Raw genomic sequence first — 21,479 nt, 5'->3', positions numbered from 1 at the left:
AAAAACAAAGTCATTCTGACATTGAATTAAACTTGGAAAATAATATAGGTACTTATGAAAAATTTACAAACATTCTCTAATAGCTTAATATCCAATATCCGATATTTTTTCTTTTTGTTTTATTGTTTTATTGTTTTCCTTGATGCTTCAATGTTTGTGAGTTTTATTGCACCTAATAATTTTGTTTTTATTGAAAAATATCAATAGCATATTAAAGATGTAAACCTAATCATACTGAATTTTAAGAGGTCTGGTTTTAAATCGGAAATGAAACAAAACAAAACAAAAAGACAAAAACAAAACACACAGAAAAAAAAAAAAACAAGTTTTAACTGGGTGTAACTCAATTTTTGTGCTGTAGTTTGAAAAATGAATCTTAGGTGATCCCTTTTCTATTGCTCTTACTGCCTGCGTTACTGTAACATCATACCTATGGAGAAATCCACATAGAAGTGTCATTGTTAGTGTTAGATGATTCTGTTGGCTGCAGAAACATTGTTGATGATAGAAGGTTTATCTTTATATGCAAATTTGTTTTAAGCTTTTGGAACTCAGAACCTTCTATCCTGGCAGCTATTAAGAATGGGCAGGATCATTTCATTGACTGTGCTGTGAGAAGGCTGTTCAGGCTCATATGGAGCAAAAAGGTTAGTGGAATGTCAGTTAAATGCTTCAGTGGTCTGTGATAAATCTCCAGTCTTGCTCTTATCACAGCTGATGAATTTAATTTTTAAAAGGTGTTAAACTTGAGTACATTTTCCTACTTTCCCAGACTGTAGAAGTTATTGAATGCACACAAAATGGTAATTTAGGTAATAGCAATCTCCTTGCTTTTATATAGAAATTATTATCATGTAGAATTAGTCAGTGAAGAATTCTCAAGTTGTCTCTCTGAAAAATCTTACAGTCATTTTCATTAAAGAATGAAATTCTGCAAATAATTTTCCAATTTTTTTTTTTGCTTGTTTTCTTATTTATGTTTTGTCTTGTTCTAAAATATTTGCACAATAGCGGAAAATGTATTTTCCCTATATATTAACATTATTATTTATCTGGTTTTGAGGAAACAGCTCTTTGTTTCCTAGAATCAATTTTATTTCCATCATATCTTGGCAGCTCGCTTGCTTTACAATATTTAGTTTCAACAAGAAGAACTCTTAAAATGCTTCATTTGGTTTTGTCAGAGATCATAACAACAGCAAAAAAAGAACATTAAATAAACGTGTCTAGATCCAAAACACCGAATCTAATACTTGGAAGGGGCATTTCTGTAGCATAGCTACAGAACGCTAGATATAGCTGCTGACTGTGTGAAGTCATTGGTTGTTCTACTGTATTCACTCAGATTTGGAAAAAAAAAACAACAACAAACAGTAGGCTTTCTGATTTACTGGTATTTAGCATCTTAGGGTGTTTGAGGGGTGTGGGGTAGGGGATGTGATTATTTGAAAATTGTTCCAGGTTGTTTGTAAACAAAACATATAAAATACTTTCAAATATTTTCAAAATATTTCAAAGTATTTCAGTGTATTGGCTCACTTAGTTTGAATAAACAAACTAAGAACAATTCTTGTATGTTCAAATAAGGCATTTTCATTTTAATGTTGATTTTTATTTGTCAGAGCCATCAAAAGGAACAAATCCCTGAATATAAACAAATTCATAACATCAGGAATTGTTTGAAAACACTGTACATGGTGGATTTGCATACATTTATTTATTATACATTTTCGCTCAAATCTACTGTAACTTTCATTCCTGAAGGACTGAATTTTAAAAATCCCTTAAAAATCCACAAAGTGTTATAAAGTGTATTTGCATTTAGTGATGATGAGAGAGTTTAAGTACACGGTAAATCACAAAAGTATTTTCCTGTTCCCATTACACCACGAAAAGGAAATCAACATAACATTGTAAGCTTTGTAAAGTACTGTGTTTGTTTAAATGCCAGCAATAAGTAAGTGATTACAGGATAATTCTGTCAGTTTGAAGGTCCTCTCCAAAGGTTATGTACAATTACCAAACAAACAAACAAACAAACAAAAACAGAAAAAAAACAGAAAAATTTATAGGGCTACTGTATGATTACTCTAGACCAATTAATGAAGTTTTACTACCCTACAAAGAAAGTGTTTCTAGCTATGCAAAGGATTGAGCACATCTCTTAAGTTAATAAGACCAAACACACGGGGTGGGTTGTAGTCGATATTCAGTGACTGTAAGCTCTATTAATGTCAATGAAGTTATGACAAAATTATACAAACTTGTGATCTCCATAGCCTGATTAAAGATACATCTAGGAATTAAAATTGTAACTGAAGATTTGCCAACCAAAAAATTGTCTTTCTCAGCATCTCACTGTTTTTAATAATACACAGCCCTGATTATGCTCTGAGATGAGACTGGAACTTATAGTGGGTAACACAGCCAAATATCTACTGACTGATCTACAGGAGTAGTATCTGCTTGGGTGAAATGTTCTGTGTGCTTTAGATATACCTAAAATGTTCCAAAGTATTTTATTTCTAATAACATTGAGAAAGCTATGTCTTTATCCTCACAAAATTTAAATTTTGAAGGTATAGTTATTAGCATTGCCATATAAGTGAATATGTGGTGGTAAAGTTCATTACAGCAGTTTATACAACATAGACTTTAATGAGTTGTGCTGTGTTATAACAAAGCCTTTAGAATGGATGTTTGCATTGCACTATTGATGGCAGGAAATGGAGGACAATAAATTATACCAAAGCTAAACTTTAAATTGGTTAAGGAGTTTTAGAGATTCTCATATTTTAAAAAAGTTTAAATGTATGGAAACCCAGTCCTTTATTTCTTACAACTGCCATTAGTCTTTCATGATATTTAAAAAGTTAGCAGACTGAGACTAGAACAGAACAAAATAGAGCTTCATAATGTGTTTCATAAATAAAAAAACAATCTCTGTTTCTTAACTAATTAAGTACTGAGCATAAAACCAGTGAGACTAAAGATTAAAGAAGAATTCAATGTAAGAATTAAACTTTTATCTGATTTTATCTTCATAAGCAATGTCTGATATATAATCATGTCTTGAGAAGGAAAATGGGCTAATTTTCATAAAATTAAACAAAAAATCTCCAAACTTTTTTACAGATTCATAAAGTACAGACAAAATACACCAGGGTAATGGTAAACTAATACTTATCAGTGGGGTGATTTAGGCTTACCAGTTCTCTGTCATTTTATTTTTAAATCTCTTCTAAAACTTCTGCAATACCATTATACACTGCACAATAAGATGGTAAAATGTGAACTGCATAGGTGTTCGTTTTTTTTTTTATTTCCTAAACTATTCAAGTGACTTTTGCATGCTCACATACAAATAAAACACATATGTATTCTTTTTCAAGTCAGCCTGGTAGTTCAGATAGGTGACAAAAAGATAGGTGACATTATGTTGTTTTTTTCTGTCTTTCTATTAAATTTTAAAGGTTTATATACAAGTATTAAGTAAGGAAGATAAATGATCAAAATGTGTGAATTTGATTGATAGTTAAGGTCTGTACTTATATATGCATAAATACAAAGCTGAAGCTGGAAAGAAGATGGTTTATAAATGCCATAGTAACTCAGCTTAAAGTATTACAAAATATAGCAGGAAATAACTTCTTTTTCTGTTCAATATTATCAAATTGTTAAATATGTGACTTTGCTGTTTTAACATTATGTCTTAGGCATGGTTATTCAGTCCTATCTTCCACCTATATGGATTGCACTTTCCCTCACAGCACCATTTCCTAATGTCTGCAGAATAAAATAAAATAAAATAAAATAAAATAAAATAAAATAAAATAAAATAAAATAAAATAAAATAAAATAAAATAAAATAAAAAATACATGCACACTGCCTAATGAAGCAGACTGCCATTCAAAGGGATTTCTGAAAGTTTGTGTATTGGCTAGTTATTTTGAAAATACTTGATATATAACTTGCATCAGTAGTTAACAAAATGTCTTTGAACATCTGTCCCATTTCCTTTTCAACTCTGTGTACTCATCAGAGAATTTAAATAAATAATAATGTGTTTCTGGGGTGGTGACTGTTCCCAAAAAGGTGATATTCATGCAGATGGATAAGTTGGAAAATACATTATTTAGTAATTTTTAAAGTATTTTTAGATTCAAAATTCAGACATCTGCATTGTATATGTTGAAAGGGAGCTGAATTTAATAACGTGCCTCGACTCTAAAATTTTTTCTGCATGTATTTGGCTGGTACTTATTTTATCCGGAGACAGACTGCTATCCACTGCAAACACTATGGCTAACTCAATAGGTGCTTTGCCAGCTAAACCTTTTGACATATACACATGTAGTCAATGTTTGCATGTCATTTAAAGCTGCTTACAGCCAGGGACTATAGGCAGGTGTTGTAAAGATATCTCAGGAGGAAAAAAAAAAAAAAAAAAAAAGTTGTAAAGTAGTACCCTAACCTGGTTGGAAGTATTTGCACTATTGTATTTACTACAAAATCATCTTCTACAAAGCTTGTTCCAATGAGTCAATGCATCATTTGGACATCCAGAAGCATGCGAAATATACCCAGACCTTCAACAGGACTTTACTATGGAATTTACTGTTCATCCAGCATCCATAATAAATGGCCAGCAGTGAGAACAGCATGTGTTACAAGAAGGTTACTTAGTCTTCAGCTTCAGCACTGCACTGCAGACAATACTGGTGAAGTGTGTTAAGGTCAAATGTCTTTCTTAAAGTAGTTTTTGAAAATGTTTGTGATGATACAGGTTATAAAGGCATGGCCAAATGTCATATGTATGTCTTGCATCATATCGCCCTAATACAGCATATATACATGACAGGAACTGAAGTGCTAAGATAAGCGTTACAGCATAAAACAGCTGACAAAACAAGAACTGAAAGTCTTTCCTGTTCTTGTGTGACACTCATATATTTGTGCATTGAACAAGTTTGACTAAACCTCCTAACATTAGAATAAGTACATGTTTCTTAAATTTATTGTTGTTAATCATCCTTGCTGTTTCCACTGCAAGTAGGACCATGATGACTTATATCTGCAGCTGGCAGTGGAGAAGGTCAGTCTCTCAGAGGTCTGGTAGTCACTGCACAATTGAAGATATGTCCACATGTACAGGTGTCTGAATTTCTGCACGTGCAGACATGGTTAGATACTTTTTGGTGGTGTTCTATTTTTCTTTCATATAAAGTCTCTCTTGCCAAGAAAATGCTAACTTTTTGATACTACCCTCCCTTTGTTAGATCTGCTTTCTTTTTATAGATTTAATGTCAGCCAATAAATTAAATTCTTACTCTTTTTATTTTTTTCTTAAAATCAATCTGAATTTGAAGAAAGCTTGAAGATTTGACCCATCCATCCCAATCCAATACTCATGAAAATCAAAGAAAAAGCTCCTTATATTGTAAGAAACAAATTAAGGTGATACTATTCTGAAGTCATGTTTGATGCATATGTAAAGAAAAGTATAAAAAATACAAAACAAAAAACAATATATGAAATAGTATATGATAGATTACTTGAAGGTTTTTACAACTACAGTTCCTTCACAGATTATTTTAGTGTGTATGTCCTACAAAATAAATGCTGAACCACTTCCACCAACTAGACCGTGAACAGGTACCTCAAAATTGCATGCAGAGTCTGTAACAATCAGGTTCTCGTTCGTGAAGCATTCACACAACTACACCATACAGGAATTATTTAACAACTACAACACCTATGGGAAAGCTATGGGTTACTGGAAAACATCCTTCTAAATACACATGAGAGAATAAAATCCCTCTCTTTTTGCTCTCTTCTTCATGTGGTTAACTGTGTAGCTCAAGTGAACACACATATACATGCAGCTATTGACAGTGCCATACGCTTGTTCTACCAGGGTAAAATTCAGCTCTGCTCAGAGAGCCAGTATGCAGATTATTCATTGTATAAACTTCTAGTGGTTTGCAGATATAATATGCAAAAGTCCTTTTATTTCTGCTTCCAAAAAGCTGTTGCTACCTGTGGTGATAGACTCCTCATTTGGAAGGTCAAGTTCTGGTATATCTAATTTTTCATAATTATAGATAGTTTGCTCATGTTCCAGGCTGAGTGATGAGGTACATGGTTGTGACTGACAAAGAAGCTGCCAAGCACTACTGAGTTGTCACTAGCCCTGTACAGTCACCTTGTGAGGTAACAGGGCTTTATGACTTGATCTGGTTTGTATTGGCTAACAAGTCATTGCAGAATTCAACTGATACAATAAAACTATTAGAAAACACAACTTGTAGAGATACAAATTTAATCTACCATTAGTATATTATATGTATGTGACATTTCATATGCTTAAATATTTATAAATTTCCACTGAAGTGGAAAGCACTAAAATTAACATATGTGGAGAAACTGTGCAGAAACACTGGTTCTTATATCTATTCATGTCACTTGATAGCATGAAAGTGGCCCTTGCATGCCATATGATAAATTGCACCAAATGGTCATATACTTCCCTTGCAACATGATCCAGCTCAAATAAAACTGCAGCTAAAGTCTGGTATTTAGTGCATTGAATTTTCCAAAATGCTACTTTGGACAACCGTTCTACCTCTTTATATAATGATAATTTACCTACTGATCTTTGAACTTTGCTGCTATTTGCAGCCAGAAGAAAATCATCAAGGACATAATTAGATTTACAGCACCGTGGAATAGACAGGAGAAATCACACCTTTCTTATGTGTAATTCTGAATATGTAGGAAATGCATTCATGAGATAACAACTGTTTTCTTATTTTCTTCAGTGACCACCGAAGCATTACAAACATAATAGAATTTTGGTGTGGCTTTCTGTTTTTTTAAGTAATTCACAGGTTCAAATTGTTTAAAGCACACTATCATCCTTCAACTTCCAGAAGTTTAGGGTTTTAATTGGAAGACTCCTTCCCAAACAGACTCTTGTCCCTGCCTACCCTGTGCTATAAAAGCTGACATTGTCAGAGCCTAAGGTTTAATGCTTACAGATGGCAGCTGTTTTATACTGAAGTCTGAAAGCAAAGATGCTTTTAGATCTTATATTGCCTCATATGTGACCAGGGATAAGGTAGCTTTTAGCAGGGATTTGCATTAATAAAAATTAAAGCTTTAGGATTTTACTTCAAAGGAAAATGTCAATGAAAGCATATCCTCTCTTAGTTGCATTAGTAGCAGAATATTAATATCACTGATGTAAAACTTTATATAGCTAGAGGCTTCAGTCTCTTTCTCTCAGTAGAAAAAAAAAATTTCTTAGACTACATTTAGAAAATGTGGCACAGAAATAAGGAGTGTCTTTTTTCAGGAGCAGTAAACATGCAGAACACATTCATTTTCAAATTGGGATATATATTATTAAAAAGGTTAATTTTTAATGAATGAATTCTAGACCGGCATAGAAATAAATATATTAATCACTATACTGTAGCTTTTGCAAGCTTTACTGGTGCTAAGTATTATTTTATGATACAAATACAGTCATTGATTTCAGCAAAACATCTCTACAGTGTAAGCTGCTGCTTGAGGGACTGAAAAATCCATCTGTGTGAAGTATAACTTATCAAATACGATTACACAGTAAAATGGATTATTTCATTGACGCTAGTCCACAGGAACATCCAATTTGCAAATAGCAAAGAGATTTTTTAATGCAGAGAGTCCTTTTCTGTTGAGAATAGGAAAAATGTATGGCCAGTTTTTTAGAACAAAGCAAAGTGAGAACACATATGTATTTGTTTTCTTACCATCCCAAGTGATTAAGGGATTTTAATTCCTTCTCTGTAAGTAATATAAGTCAATAGAAATACTATTCACTTATTCAGTGGGAAGTATATTAACATAATTCTCGGCCAAGTACCGCTGAAACATTAAAAGCTTTAATTAGTCTTCTCAAATCTTGAAAAATGTTATAAAAAAACCACGATCTTTTATAAGTGTCATTTGGAGATTCTGTAAAAGATCTGAAGCTTTTCAGCTTTACTCTTGCCTTAACTCAGAATGCCAGCAACTTGGCCCTGAGTATGAACTCAGATTCTTAGCTATTACCTGGTGTCAAGTTTTAGTACCTGATGAATGTACTTCAGGTGCATTTATATTTATATATTTCACTGAGTGTGGTTAATACTAATGTAAGCAGTCATCTTAATTGTTTCTTTAGTGTTTTGAAGATGATAAGAAGATGCCTGGTCTAGGAAACTGAAAATTAACTTTCTCTAAGGAAGCAAAAAATGTTGCTCACTCTCTCTAGGTTTCTCACATAACTAGTTTCATCATCAGCCTGTATGGAAAAGGTAGAACAAAAATCAGTTTCTCTTGAGCTCCCTCCTAACTAGCAAAAGAACTAGAGGGAATGGCTTCAAATTATGCCATGAGAAGTTCAATTTGGATATTAGGAACACTGTCTTCTCCAAAAGCATAGTCAGGTTCTGGAAAGGACTGCCCAAGGAGGTGATCACCCCTGGTGGTGCTCAAGAAATATTTATGCTGTGCTAAGGAAGATAATCTAGTGGGGAAATATGGCTGGTAGGTGGACAGTTGGACTAACTGATCTTCGAGTTCTTTTCTAAACTCAGTGGTTCTGTGATTCTATGATAAGAAAGAATAGCTTTTTTACAACAGATCTTTCAACCAAAGGAAACCTGAAAGGCTACTGTAGCCAAATTAGGATCCCACTTTCCGTGATAATGGTAGATCTTTCTACATGAATCCTGTAGATTTATAAAAAGTACATTTTAAGGTGTTTTTATGAATCTTTAGTAGAAGAATAGTTATTGTAGGGAGTACAAGTTGTTATTCAGTAGAATGTGGAGTACAAAATTATGGCACTTAAAAAATTACTGATATTTTCATGAATACTAGCATATGTTGAAATATTCCTAATCACAAATATCAAAAGTAGCATATTGAAGTCAAGATTTTTGTATCAAGCACATTTCTACCTTTTCTTTGACTTTTGAGCTAGGATTATTTTTTCTTACTGCAAATAATGCTGGACTTCAAATAGTTTAAATTGAAATTAATATGCAGTGATATAATAAAATGTGTCTTTATTCAAAAGCTGCAGAAGAGCAAAGACACTGTAGAATTAAACTTTGCCTTACTGAATTAGATATATTGTCTGTCACGGCAGGTATGTCATGTATTATGTGGGAGATATTGGATCAAATAAATTATTACATCAAATAAATCATCTCATAAAGCACACTATATTAATATTAAATGAAATCTGTTTAAGAATTCTGCAGCATACAGGTAGTTAGTAATACATTCTTTTTTAAGAAGAATTCAGTTCACTAAACAGGCAAAATGTGCACCAACTGGTAAAAAGCAGAAATATTCCTTTGATAGCCTTTCTCTATTAGACTGCTTTATCAGTTCAGATACCAAAACAGAAGAATGGCAGAGCACTCAAGACTAGTGAGTTTTCTTGCAGTTTTCAATTGTGGATGAAGAGGCTCTGTTAGCGAGGAGTGTTATGAGATGAACATTTATATGATGACTACTGGAGTGTGGATCATTGCCAAGCTGTTTATTCTAACTCTTAATGAAAGACAGCTTCCTATTACACATACATGGAAGTCTGCTTTTTACTGTTATTGACAATTTTCTTACTTTAAGCTGCCTAAGAACTGCTTAGAATTTATACTGTTACACAAACATACTGTTCAAATTTTGTCAAACTCAGTCTTTTGCCTTGGTGTGTTTCACATTTTTTTTATTTTTTTTTTTTTTCCTTACGTTCATTTAAAACATTTGACTTTCTCATTGTTCTTCCATTTTTTATTTTACCTTTGGAGTAGTTATTTACTTGTTTCAATACAGGTTTTCAAGAAACTCACATATGTGTTTGAAAGACATTTTGCTATTGTAGAACTATCCTATAATAGGTTTTATGAGGAGTCCTGGTTCATATATGACCCAGCTGGGTGCAGTTATATTATTGGTGCTATTGTACCTGGTTAATACTTGAGCTTTTAAGGAGGAGATCTGCTGTATTAAATGAGTTGTTAATAGTACCTAAGAAGTAACTGTATCATCTAAGCAAATAGTAGCCATGAAAAGGCTTGATTGGGATTGAGAGGAAGGTGTGTGTAGGTGGTTTTCTCATGGTTTTCATTCATTAGCAGCTGTCTCTTTTGTCATTCCTGCTTAGGAATGGATGTCAGTTTAGGAATGAAGTTCCACTGTGCCAAATCAAGTGTAATATCTCCTCTGACCTCAGTGATCTGTGTTGTGTAGACAAATTTATTCAGAAACGTAAAATGAATGTGTAACAAGGAGTGACAGAACTGTGCAGGCTGCAACTTTTGCTTGTACTACATGACTCTGAGGCAAAAGAGATCCTCTCTCCTTCAGCATATTGGAGTCAGTGAGGTGCAACCGGAGTGAGGAGAGCCCAAAAAAACCTTCATATGAAGCTGCCAGAAGTGAGCATAAACCTGAGAAACTCCGCTCACAGATGTTTTCTGTGCAGTATGTCAGAATGAATCACTAAACTGTACCACCAGTCCAGTGTAGGTGTGAGGTAGAAAAAGTTTAAAAGGTTTAAGGTGACAAATGTATTGCTGAGATGGTGATGTTGTAGGAGAGCAGAAGCACTGAGTCACAGGAAAATTCCTTTATCTTCTTGTCCTCTTCTATGAGGGGCATTTCAGTACAACCTGTGTCATACCTTCAGTCAAGCACAGGAGAATTGAATCATTGAATTTGTTGCTGTGTTTGACAGAGTAATAAGTGGCAGGTGCTGAGTGAATGTGGGATTGATGCTGCTCAGTTAATGAAGGGAGATTTGGCTTCTGGATGATCTCCTCAGGTTATTTAACGCCAACATACTATAGTATAGATAACCAAAGAGTTTTCAGGGTAATCTCTGTGTTCATGAGGATGTCTTTATGAGCTGTCTTCAATATTTGGTACCACATTGTCTTTAGAATGATAGTCTTCAGCTCTGTTTTTCTTTGGAACATGATGTGCCTACCCTGGTGCAGCACTATAAAGTTGTTACAGAACAGCACACGGATCTATAAAGCATCACTACTTATTTTCTTCCTCTCTGTGCTGTCTCTCCACGTGATGCTCTCATCTGAGCAACATGATGAAAACTAAATATAATACATTTAATTTCAGACAACAGAACTAACTAGCCTAACATGCATTCACAGTACTTGAGCAGTATTTGTGAGAGAGTGTTTGACATATTAGAACAAAGCCAATCTCACAAAAACAGGATGAATGCTCTGACCCTGTGAATGATGTTACATGAAGAATAGTAAAAGCAAAATACATATTTTACAGTAACCTTCAACAGTTGCTTTTCTTGTGGACAATTTTGTTTTCTTGTTTGTTTCAGAGCTGGTTTGTTTATTTTAGATTAAAATACTCCCACAAATTTTGAGACAAACTATGAAAAACAAAAGATATGTTATTTTATCACTGGTTCTGTAAAATGTAGAAGCATATTTCTTCATGAGAAACTGTCTGAATTATTCTTAAGGAGACATATTGCTTCAAGCATGTAAGGGATGAGTTCAGTTTGTAATTCAAAAGCAAGGATATATCTTCTGTGGCTTAAATAAATTCAAATGGCAGCAAGTTGATTTTTCCTTCTCTTCCTCAGTTGCTGACACAGAGACAAATCTGTATCACTTGAATTTATTTTCTTTTGGAGATGTGGGAGGGAAAAACAGAAAGGCTTGATCTCTTAAAACCAATGACTTTAAATAGAATGCGGTCCTTCTGAAATATAGCACCACAGTGAGCAAAGAATAATTTGAGAATAGGAACTGACAAAAACTTTATGTAAATAAAATCATAACTATGGTTGGTATAAACACACCATTTGTTAAGATATCGGCAAGAAACAAACTAGAATCTTTATAGAAAGTGAAATAACATTTGTAAGCAGATCAAAGTTTCACAAATTTCAAATGTAATCAATGCCTGTCATGATTAATATATTTTCCATATTCTTTTAAGGGCTCCACCCTAAAATTATTTTTCTGTGTTTTCCTGTTTTGTAAAAGGGGTGAATATGGCCAGATATATCTGCTGGGGAATTAATCTGTCATTTTGCAAATAAATGCTTTCCATCAGTCATGGATAGTAGGAGGTGTAATGCTCTGTGATACTGATAAAAATAATGATGAAAACTTTCTGTATTTTTTTGTATAATGAACACTCTTTCAGGAATGACTTAAAATAAAAATTTATAAGTCTGTTAGAGCATGCTAGACAGTTCAGCACATAGGATTTATTATGTATTTCAATTATTTCACAGGCATTTTCATTTGTTTCACTGCTTTCAGTTTTTATAAGTATTGGTCAGAAGGATTGTGTGTGACAATGGCTTTATCTTTTATCTTCATATTATATTCAAAGATCTAAGTGAAACATCTTTGATGATGAAATATATTCTAGGAATGTGGCACTTGGTATTTTTACTTTAATGAATCCCAGCAGACTTATCGCACCATACTAGATCAAAAAAATTGCACTTTTGATTTAGTTGGAATCTAGTGAGGCCGAACAAACTACATTTTTTCCCCTTGCTGTATGGCAGATAATGAGCAAATGGATAACCAGATGGCATAATTTTTGTGAAATTTCCAAGACACATCTTGTAGCACATAAAAAGATGCATTTGTGAACATGTATCTTTGTTCATTCAAGTAAAAATTGGCACAAGTTTCTTTTTCCACATAAATGTTGACTCTTAAAACACATAAATGGCAAATTTCAGAATGAGAAATGGAATCTTTTAACTATAAATGGAACTAGAACCATCATGTTTCTTCTCTGTTCTTCCTAATTATTTCATTGAAGAAGGTACTTAAGAAGATACAACACAAACACTTCAAGATGTGTAAGTTTACAAATGGACTTTGTTAACTGCAGTCAAAATAAATTCGTTCTACAGCATACACTTATTTCAGAAGGAAATTAAGGCTTCCACAATAAGCCAGTATAAATTATGTGAATGATTTGAATTTTCCTTGAAGGAAGAAGATGGTCAGCCTTCTGCAAAACCATGTCTTCACAGGTGAATCTCTGTTTTGGTTATTCAGATTGTATATTTGATGTACTTAGGCCACTCTGAAAGCAATGCTTTCTATTTTTACAACAGATACAAAGAGCACATTAATACTGTTAGATAGTCTAAATTCTCAGCTACAAAACACTATTTTCAACATAATCACTACCATTAGTAATGCATTTTCACCAGCAATGAACAAAAGCCTATGTGCCAGGCTCCTCAAAATCTGCACCAGCGGAGGTGACCCACTGTTGGGTTATATGCACTTCTATATCAGAGACCATTTTGTCAGACTGTTCCTGGAAAGTTCCTTAAAACCATGTCTGATGCTTTTTTGTAGCTTTCTGGCCACATGTGTATATAGCCGCAGCCTTGATATCCAGCTACTCCAGAACTGTAAGTATACTTTCCTTACATCACCATTAAAACTTAAATTCTATGTATCTTGCAACAATATGCTCCATGGATTCAGTTTCCAAGTAGGGCTATGTTCATAAACTTCTGTATTTTTTGTCATCTGTATATGTCATTATCTCATACAGTGACCAATAAGTACCTGGTCAGATGTGTGTATGTGTGTGTATATGTTTAAATGAATAACGTACAACAAATAATATTTTATAACCACTACTGTGATTTAACCTTGGTTAGCAGCTAAGCCACTCTCTCAATGAGTCCAAAAGTGTGGAGCAGAAAATCAGAAAGATGAAAGTGAGAACACTTATGGATTTGGATAAAGACTGTTTAACAGGTAAAGAAAAAGTTGTGCACAGAAGGAAAGGAAAATAAGGAATGAATTCACTACTTCCCATAGGTAGACAGATGTTCAGCCATTTCCAGGAAAGCAGGGCTCATCACACATAATGGCTGCTTGGGAAGACAAAGGTATTAGGAAGACAAAAACACTGAATCTGTAATATAATCTCCAGCAGTGAAATCTCAAATGTGTGCTGAATTACTAGATAGCATGGCTAGAGCTGCTTAGTACAAGTATGTTTCTGTAAGGTGCAAACATGTATTTCCATCCACATTCAAAGTCAACTAGACACAATTCAGTGATATTGTATATGGCTGAGCATTTTCTGCCTCTTACCTGGGCATGGTGCCTGCAAACATCCGGCAGGCAGGAATTTCGAGAAAGTTTCACTGATCTGCATTTGTCACTGTACATGTACAATGAGTACACTTTTTAGGTGGAATTTAGTCCAGCAATAACACATTTAGATGGAGGAAACCAGGCAGGTCATTGAAGATGTACTCAGTACCACCAGAGAGGATATTGAGCTCATCTTAAAGTAGTCTTCTACATTTGTCCAGAGGCCTTGTTTTCTAGTTTCCATCAACTGATTGTTTTTACCTCCATTAAAGCAGGCATCTGCTGAAGGGAAAAAAAAAAAAAAAAAAAAAAGACACTTGAAATTTAGATGGATAGAACTAGAAAAAAATTCCAGCCATGCTCCTTCACTTTCAGGAAATTTTCTTCAATGTTTTCAAAGATAAAATCATCATCTTAAGTATTTAATAATGAATAGTCGTCTCTCAATCACAGAATCACAGAATCACAGAATCACAGAATCAGAGAATGACCCAGGTTGGAAGGGACCTCAAGGATCATGTAGTTCCAACCCCCCTGCCTAGCAGGGCCTCCAAACATACACCTTTACTAGATCAGGTTGCCCAGGGCCCCGTCCAACCTGGTCTTGAACACCTCCAAGGACGGGGCATCCACAGACTCCCTGGGCAGCCTGTTCCAGGGCCTAACCACTCTCCTAGTGAAGAACTTCCCCCTAACATCCAACCTAAATCTTCCCTCTTTTAACTTAAAACCATTTCCCTGTGTCCTGCTATTGTCAGCCCTTTCAAAGAGTTTACTCCCCTCCTGGGAGTAAGTTCCCTTCAGGTATTGAAAGGCTGCAATGAGGTCACCCCGCAACCTTCTCTTCTCTAGGCTGAACAAACCCAACTCCCTCAGCCTGTCCTCATAGGGGAGGTGCTCCAGCCCCCTGATCATCTTTGTGGCCTCCTCTGGACCCTTTCCAAAATCTCCATGTCTTTTTTTGTACTGAGGGCTCCATACCTGGACACAGTACTCCAGATGAGGCCTCACAAGAGCAGAGTAGAGAGGGACAATCACCTCCCTATCCCTGCTGACCACCCCTCTCCTGATGGAGCCCAGGATCCCATTTGCTTTCCGTGCTGCCAGAGCACACTGCTGACTCATGTTGAGTCTTTTGTCCATCAGGATCCCCGGGTCTTTCTCTGCCGAGCTGCTCTCAAGGACCACTCCTCCCAGCCTGTACAGGTGCCTGGTGTTCTTCCGGCCCAAGTGCAAAACCTTGAACTTTGCTGTGTTGAACCTCATTAGGTTCACCCGAGCCCAGCTGGGTGAATCTCAATCTCCCTAATCATAAGAGAGAGGTTTTTTGAGCTATATCTACAGAAATTTCTCAGTTGATTTGGGTTTGATTTTGTTTTTCTCAAAATCCCCTAGACAAAATTCTATTTTAATGAAAAGAAAAAAAGAACAACTCTACAGTACACACTTTCATTACTAATCAGTTCTTCCAAGTGGAGAAAAACTCCAATGTAAAAATACTTTATCTTCTGTTTCAGTTGCTGATGAAAAGTGATACCTTTTCTTTTTCCCAACGGATGGTGGGAATTATTAAGAATTTCTTATGAGCATTTTTCATTTAAATTCCAAGCTTACCATTAAAGAACAAATCTCTTTGCTCTTAGAAAGGTCACCAAAATCCAGGAGCTATGAACTATAAAGTTCTGCGTATATGTAAAGGCTAAAAATATATTTTAATTTGTACTCAAAGTGCTGACAATTATCCTTTTGTTTTAAATTGATATTCCATAGGCCTGATGCTCCAGATCACTGTTTAAACTTCTTGATGATCCAGCATTCTTCAGGATAACATGTTGGATCACTTGTATAGGGATGGAAAATCCAGAAGGATGGCCAAGGTTTCTAACATAAATATATTTTTACCTCTCTAGTAACTTAAATATAATAAAAGAGCAGTTATCTGCACCAAACCTGTCTGATTCACAGTGCAATTACCAGTTCTGTTAATACATTCAGGGAAAATAGAAGATAGGACAGGATTTATTTATTTATTTATTTATTTATTTATTTATTTATTTATTTCTCATTATGCCTTCCTAAGTTCTGTTATTGCATCACAAAGAGAAAAGAGAAATCCTTTTTCAGGTATGTCAAAATGTCAGCATTGTGAAGAATGCACACATCTGTGTCTCCCTCATACTGCGTAGCTTCTGAGTTTGCATCTATTACCTTGCCAGTTTACTTATATTCTCTCTTCCACTACAGACATCACATATTGATCTACTGACAAATTAAACCTAGTACATGGAGGGAGAGCAGTGTGTAGCATCTGGGAAAGAATGTAGTTTCCAGTGAGAACATGAGTTCATTTTGTATCCTTATTCACATTTCCTTCCCTCTCCGACTTGCAGGAGCCTCCATATCAGTCATTCAGTCTGACATGTGCATCCCTCTTGTCACACAACACAACGTGAAACATCTCTAGCAGTTGATCAATATGTAAAATGATTGAATTGCTATATATATATATTTTTTCAATTTAAATTGAATCCAATTTTCTGTACCACGTTCCAATAAAAAGGTAGAAAATTTTCTGCACCTGTGATGACATTTTGTCATTTTACAGTAATTGGTTGATCTCCCAGATGCAGAAAATTTGGCTCGAACAAAATGTAAAACTGCAATGTAGTCTTTTAATGTGGCATTCACTTATTTGTTCCTGGTGTTGCCACAACCAAAATATTTTAGCTGATAGAAACATTCTAAAATGCTAGGAATTAAAGTTTTGTAAGTATTCTGATTTTATACCTGATGCTCATACTGTTTCCTAGGTAGCCTAGCATAATTTCTCATTAAAGTGAGGCCATTAGAAGCAAATGTGTTTCTTCAGAAACCGGGTACATGTAGGATGCAATCTAGCGTTTAACATTGTTTGAAGAACTACGAGAAATTATATACTACAGCTTCTCCTGGTAGCATCCTTTTCCCTGTCTCTGAATCACTTTTGTTTCTCCTCTAACTTTCTCTGCTTTTAGCAGAGCTTTTGACAGTTTTCATTTTCAAATATCAAATGCACATAGACTAGTCTTTCAGTGAAATATAAATATAATAGGAATTTGTTACTTCTAGTTGATTACTATCACATGTACCTCCAAATATTCATGTCAGACCATGCATATTCACAATAGTTTTCAATGACCCGCTTGTTATGACAAAGGTCCCTCTGTGCATATTCACATGACAGATTCTCCTGAATCAGACTTGTGGGAAGTGTCGGCATTTGCCTCAGGATTCTCTGGACTCTGACCAAAGATATATTTGACAAAGAGAATGTATCTCCAATGCTTTTTAAGAAAAGTAACAGTCTTATAGCCTAAACAGTTTTGGTGCCATTGGCTTATTCCTACTTTGCTTCTCTTACACTAGAGGAAGCCAGTCACTCAGGGAATACACAACAAAGAAAGCCTGTACATGCAGAATTCATAGTGATAAATGCCATGTACATTTTCTTGCTTCAGTGCTTTTCCTGTTCAGCATGATACCCTTGGCTAAGGTGGACAGTTGCCAGAGCCCAGGGCCCCAGGTAGTTGTACAGGAATGCTTCTCAGTGGAATCTCCCTCTCATGTCCCTCTAAGCTGCTTCTTTCTGATGTAGGAACCTCAGTTTTTAGCAAAATGGTATCATTACTTACCAATAGGAAGGGTGGAACCAATTACTACCAAGTAAAATTGCCTGTTTCCCCAGAACACACCCCAGAAGGAATCTTCCTCCTTCAAACATACAGAAAATGTCATTTTACAAACATTTACCTATAACTAAAATCTACCTAAGACATCTCTGTTGTCCTAGGTCACTTGTTTTTTGCTCTATTAACTTTTCATGTTTAATCACCCTCCTAGCAGTTCAACCCTTAAGATAACTGAACTAGCTGTTGCATAGAAAAGTTACAGAGTAAAACTTCACATTTAAATTTTAAAACAGCACAACAGGCTGGAGTGCTTGAAAATTGATTTCAATTATATTTCCATATTACTATAGAAATCCAGGTGGAAATGTGAACTTGTTTTTTATTATTATTATTATTATTATTATTATTATTATTATTATTATTATTATTATTATTATTATTTCTGGCTAGGAAAGTCTAGGTAGTTATGATGGATTCTGATTGCCTGCTGTTCTAACTTGAAAATGTCAGTATAACATAAGCCCTAGTGTCTGTTGCTTGTCTGTTCCACACAATCAGGAGATATTTCTGGAGCAAAGTTATTAGGCTATATTAAACAGATAAACAAGTCACAAATCTTAATGAAAGTAATGTTGAAATCTCTCATTTGTCAGCTGGTGTTTCCTGACTGCTTAAACCAATCCTACCAGAGAATGTTATAATTTTGTCTATAGAGTAAATGCTGGAATACCTCTGAAAGTTAAATCAATTTTGAATAAACCAAGGTTTCACAGGATTTTTGGCAGCCTGTTCAAGTGATATGGAGTTAAGATTTTATTTCTAATGATTTTGATATCAGTATGGCATAACTGAATATATTTCCCTCATATCTGAGAACAGTATTTTGTCTCTGTCCTCTGCTTCTAATTCACTGTATGTCACTGATTTCACAACAGAGCCAATAATTACTTATCTGAAAAAACAGTAGTTTACATTAATGGGACTAGCAGAGCTAAGGATGCTCATATATACTGTTTTGATTATTAATTTGGTTGCTAATTGAAAATATGTATTTTCACAGTTGTACTATCACAGAATCACAGAATCTCAGAATTGCAGGGGTTGGAAGGGACCTCCAGAGATCACCGAGTCCAACTCCCCTGACAAAGCAGGTTCCCTACATCAGGTCGCACAGGCTGGTCTTGAATGTCTCCAGCGAAGGAAACTCCACAACCCCCCTGGGCAGCCTGTTCCAGTGCTTTTATTTATTGTTACCCTTTAAAATTTTGTGATATTTGTGTATGCTAAAGTAGATGTATTTTCACAAAAAGGAAAATAACAAAGTAGTTTTGAGATGAAGAAAATAGTATTTTTCTTTCTTTGCTTGCACAGACCTAAACAGAGTTTGGTCAAATATTCTAGCATTTAACTACCACTTATATTTAATCGGTTTTACATCCAGAGCAGAAAACTGTGTTAGGTGCCCTGCATTTGGATAAGTTACATTAGCTTGTCTCAGTTCTGCTTGTTCCTACACATTAAAGGTTTTACCTGCCTTGTCTACCTATCGTGATCAGTTTGACCATACACACCACACACATATGCAGAAATGATCGTATGTGGAGTGTGAATATATTATTCTGGTCATGAAAGCTTTCTGTCTTCCCGATGCAACAAAGTAACGTAGAGATGAAATCAGACCTTATCAGCAATTTTCAATCAATGGAGCTGCGTTTTATGTCTGTTTAAGCAGATCTGTAGCTTCAGTATTGTTTTCAGGCAAAGAGGATCTCTTGCTGATATTCATGTAACTATTAAATGCAAAATATATCTACTGGCCTATTTATCTTTTTTATCTTTTTTTTTTAAACTTATTTTATTTTATTTTATTTTATTTTAATTTTCTGTACATTCAATACACTTCTTTTTATGAATTAGGAATTTATTTCTAAGAAACCATCCATATTCCCAAGGTCCCAAGGTGCAAAAGCAGGTCTTTTAAGAATTCCAGTATTATCTAAAGTACCCATTTGTTTATGTTGGCTGAGATTTTTAAAATTGCTAGTGAAAGAATGGAAAAACTTGATTTTTTGCTTTCCTTCCCTCTCCATCACAAATTAGAAGTATTATTTTCAGTGATGATTTAGAAAATAATTATAAATGGTGTTAAGCCTACATCAATACTTATACTACAACCAGAGATGAAAAGCAAAACTTACATTAAGAGTGTTTACATATTTATGCTCATGACATTTAATTTGGATATTAAATATTAATCTGTCTTTGACCTTCTTGATTTCTAGGAGATAAACACGTGAGTCAGTAATCTCATTTCTTCAAGATCCCTCCCTTCATTTCAGTGGAAAGTTTATATTACAGCTACATTTGAGTGGATACTAAAAGAACAGCTACTACAACCACTTTGTTGATACTGGTAGCACAACAGACTTCTGAGTATTTATATAAACTGGAGGTGTTATTCAGTTGCAAGTGTTATATATGAGTGAAACGATGAGGATGTAGCTTCTGTCATCGGTAGGCTGTGTATTCATGGCACGGCTTTTCATATCTTCTCTGGAGTACCTTGTTCTAACACAACAGAGTCCAATACTAGGTAGAATTATTACCTATGTTCTTGCTATGGAACAACTAAAAGCTTTTTAAATTAATCACCGACACATACTGGCCAGTTTCTTATACCATAAGAAATATTTCTTGTTTTTGTGATATGACAGTGGCAGATTTAAAGCTAGAAGTTTCTTCTTTTTACCAATTCCTTCTCTCTCCCTCACTCATCTAACCTCATAATTGCATATTATATTGGGGATTAAATATCTGACTAATTTATTTGGCTTTTTTTTTAAATTTTATTTTATTTTTTATTTCTTTCACAATACAGTATATGTTGCTCTGCTTAAATGCTGGTATCTGAGGCCAGGTCTACATTACCTTTTCTGGCTGTGACTGTTATTCAGCAGTACAAGGAAAGGGACTTTTGCCAACAGAAGCTTCTATTCCAAATGTTGCTAGGAGTACAGGTACCTGTCATAGTTGATGCCAAAGTGCACTCTGCAAAATACCATGCGCTGATTCTGTAGCACATAGTAGTGTAGTTCTGACAGAAGACATTGTGTTTGCAAGAAGTATGCTGGCTCAGCTGCTCACTATTCAATTCTTAAAAGCTCCTAGAATTAGAATTAAAAATGGTACTACCAAGGTATTCCGAGAACACATTATTTTTTTTCTGTAAGTTACCTAGATATTTGCAATGAGAATACATCCCCAGCCATTTTACCAAAACAGTCCCACAGATGTGTAATAGTCAAAGCAAAGAAAGTGTTGAGAGGACCGAGATGAAATGAAAGTTGCAGAAGCTTTTATTTCTTCAAGCGGTATCATTACCAGGTACAGAGCTACAGCACAACAGTGGTACATATATGATTTGAATATTTTCCATGTGCCATTCCTTGAGTTCTCTTGTACTAACAAGCTACAATAATTAAATTGTGACTATGGTGATAGAATGGTGTTTGCTTGTAAGAACCAACTCATGCCTTGAGATTTGCTGGTGGACACTGTGGAATTTCTCTATTTTCAGCACTGAAGTCCTGTGGTTTTTTTTTTTTTTGTTTGTTTGTTTGTTTTTAATGT

At 34.7% G+C, this 21,479-nt stretch overlaps 1 long non-coding RNA gene across 4 annotated transcripts; it reads left to right on the top strand.

Annotated features, from left to right (window-relative positions):
* Positions 1-12,164: 12,164 nt before the first annotated feature.
* Positions 12,165-19,692, top strand: LOC146762000 (uncharacterized). 4 transcript variants are annotated; one of them, XR_014942807.1, is made up of 4 exons: positions 12,165-13,481; positions 13,737-13,836; positions 15,952-16,058; positions 18,910-19,692. It is a non-coding gene; the product is annotated as an uncharacterized LOC146762000 (long non-coding RNA). The 4 variants fall into 4 exon arrangements; XR_014942804.1 differs by lacking the exon at positions 15,952-16,058; XR_014942805.1 differs by lacking the exons at positions 13,737-13,836; positions 15,952-16,058.
* Positions 19,693-21,479: the final 1,787 nt, after the last annotated feature.

This window comes from Coturnix japonica, chromosome 2 (assembly GCF_054131305.1).
Source record: "Coturnix japonica strain WE chromosome 2, WE-NBRP24, whole genome shotgun sequence".
In the NCBI taxonomy this organism is placed as follows: Eukaryota; Metazoa; Chordata; class Aves; order Galliformes; family Phasianidae; genus Coturnix; species Coturnix japonica.
Note: the sequence above shows the minus strand (reverse complement) of the source record. Positions and strands in the feature narration are given on the sequence as shown.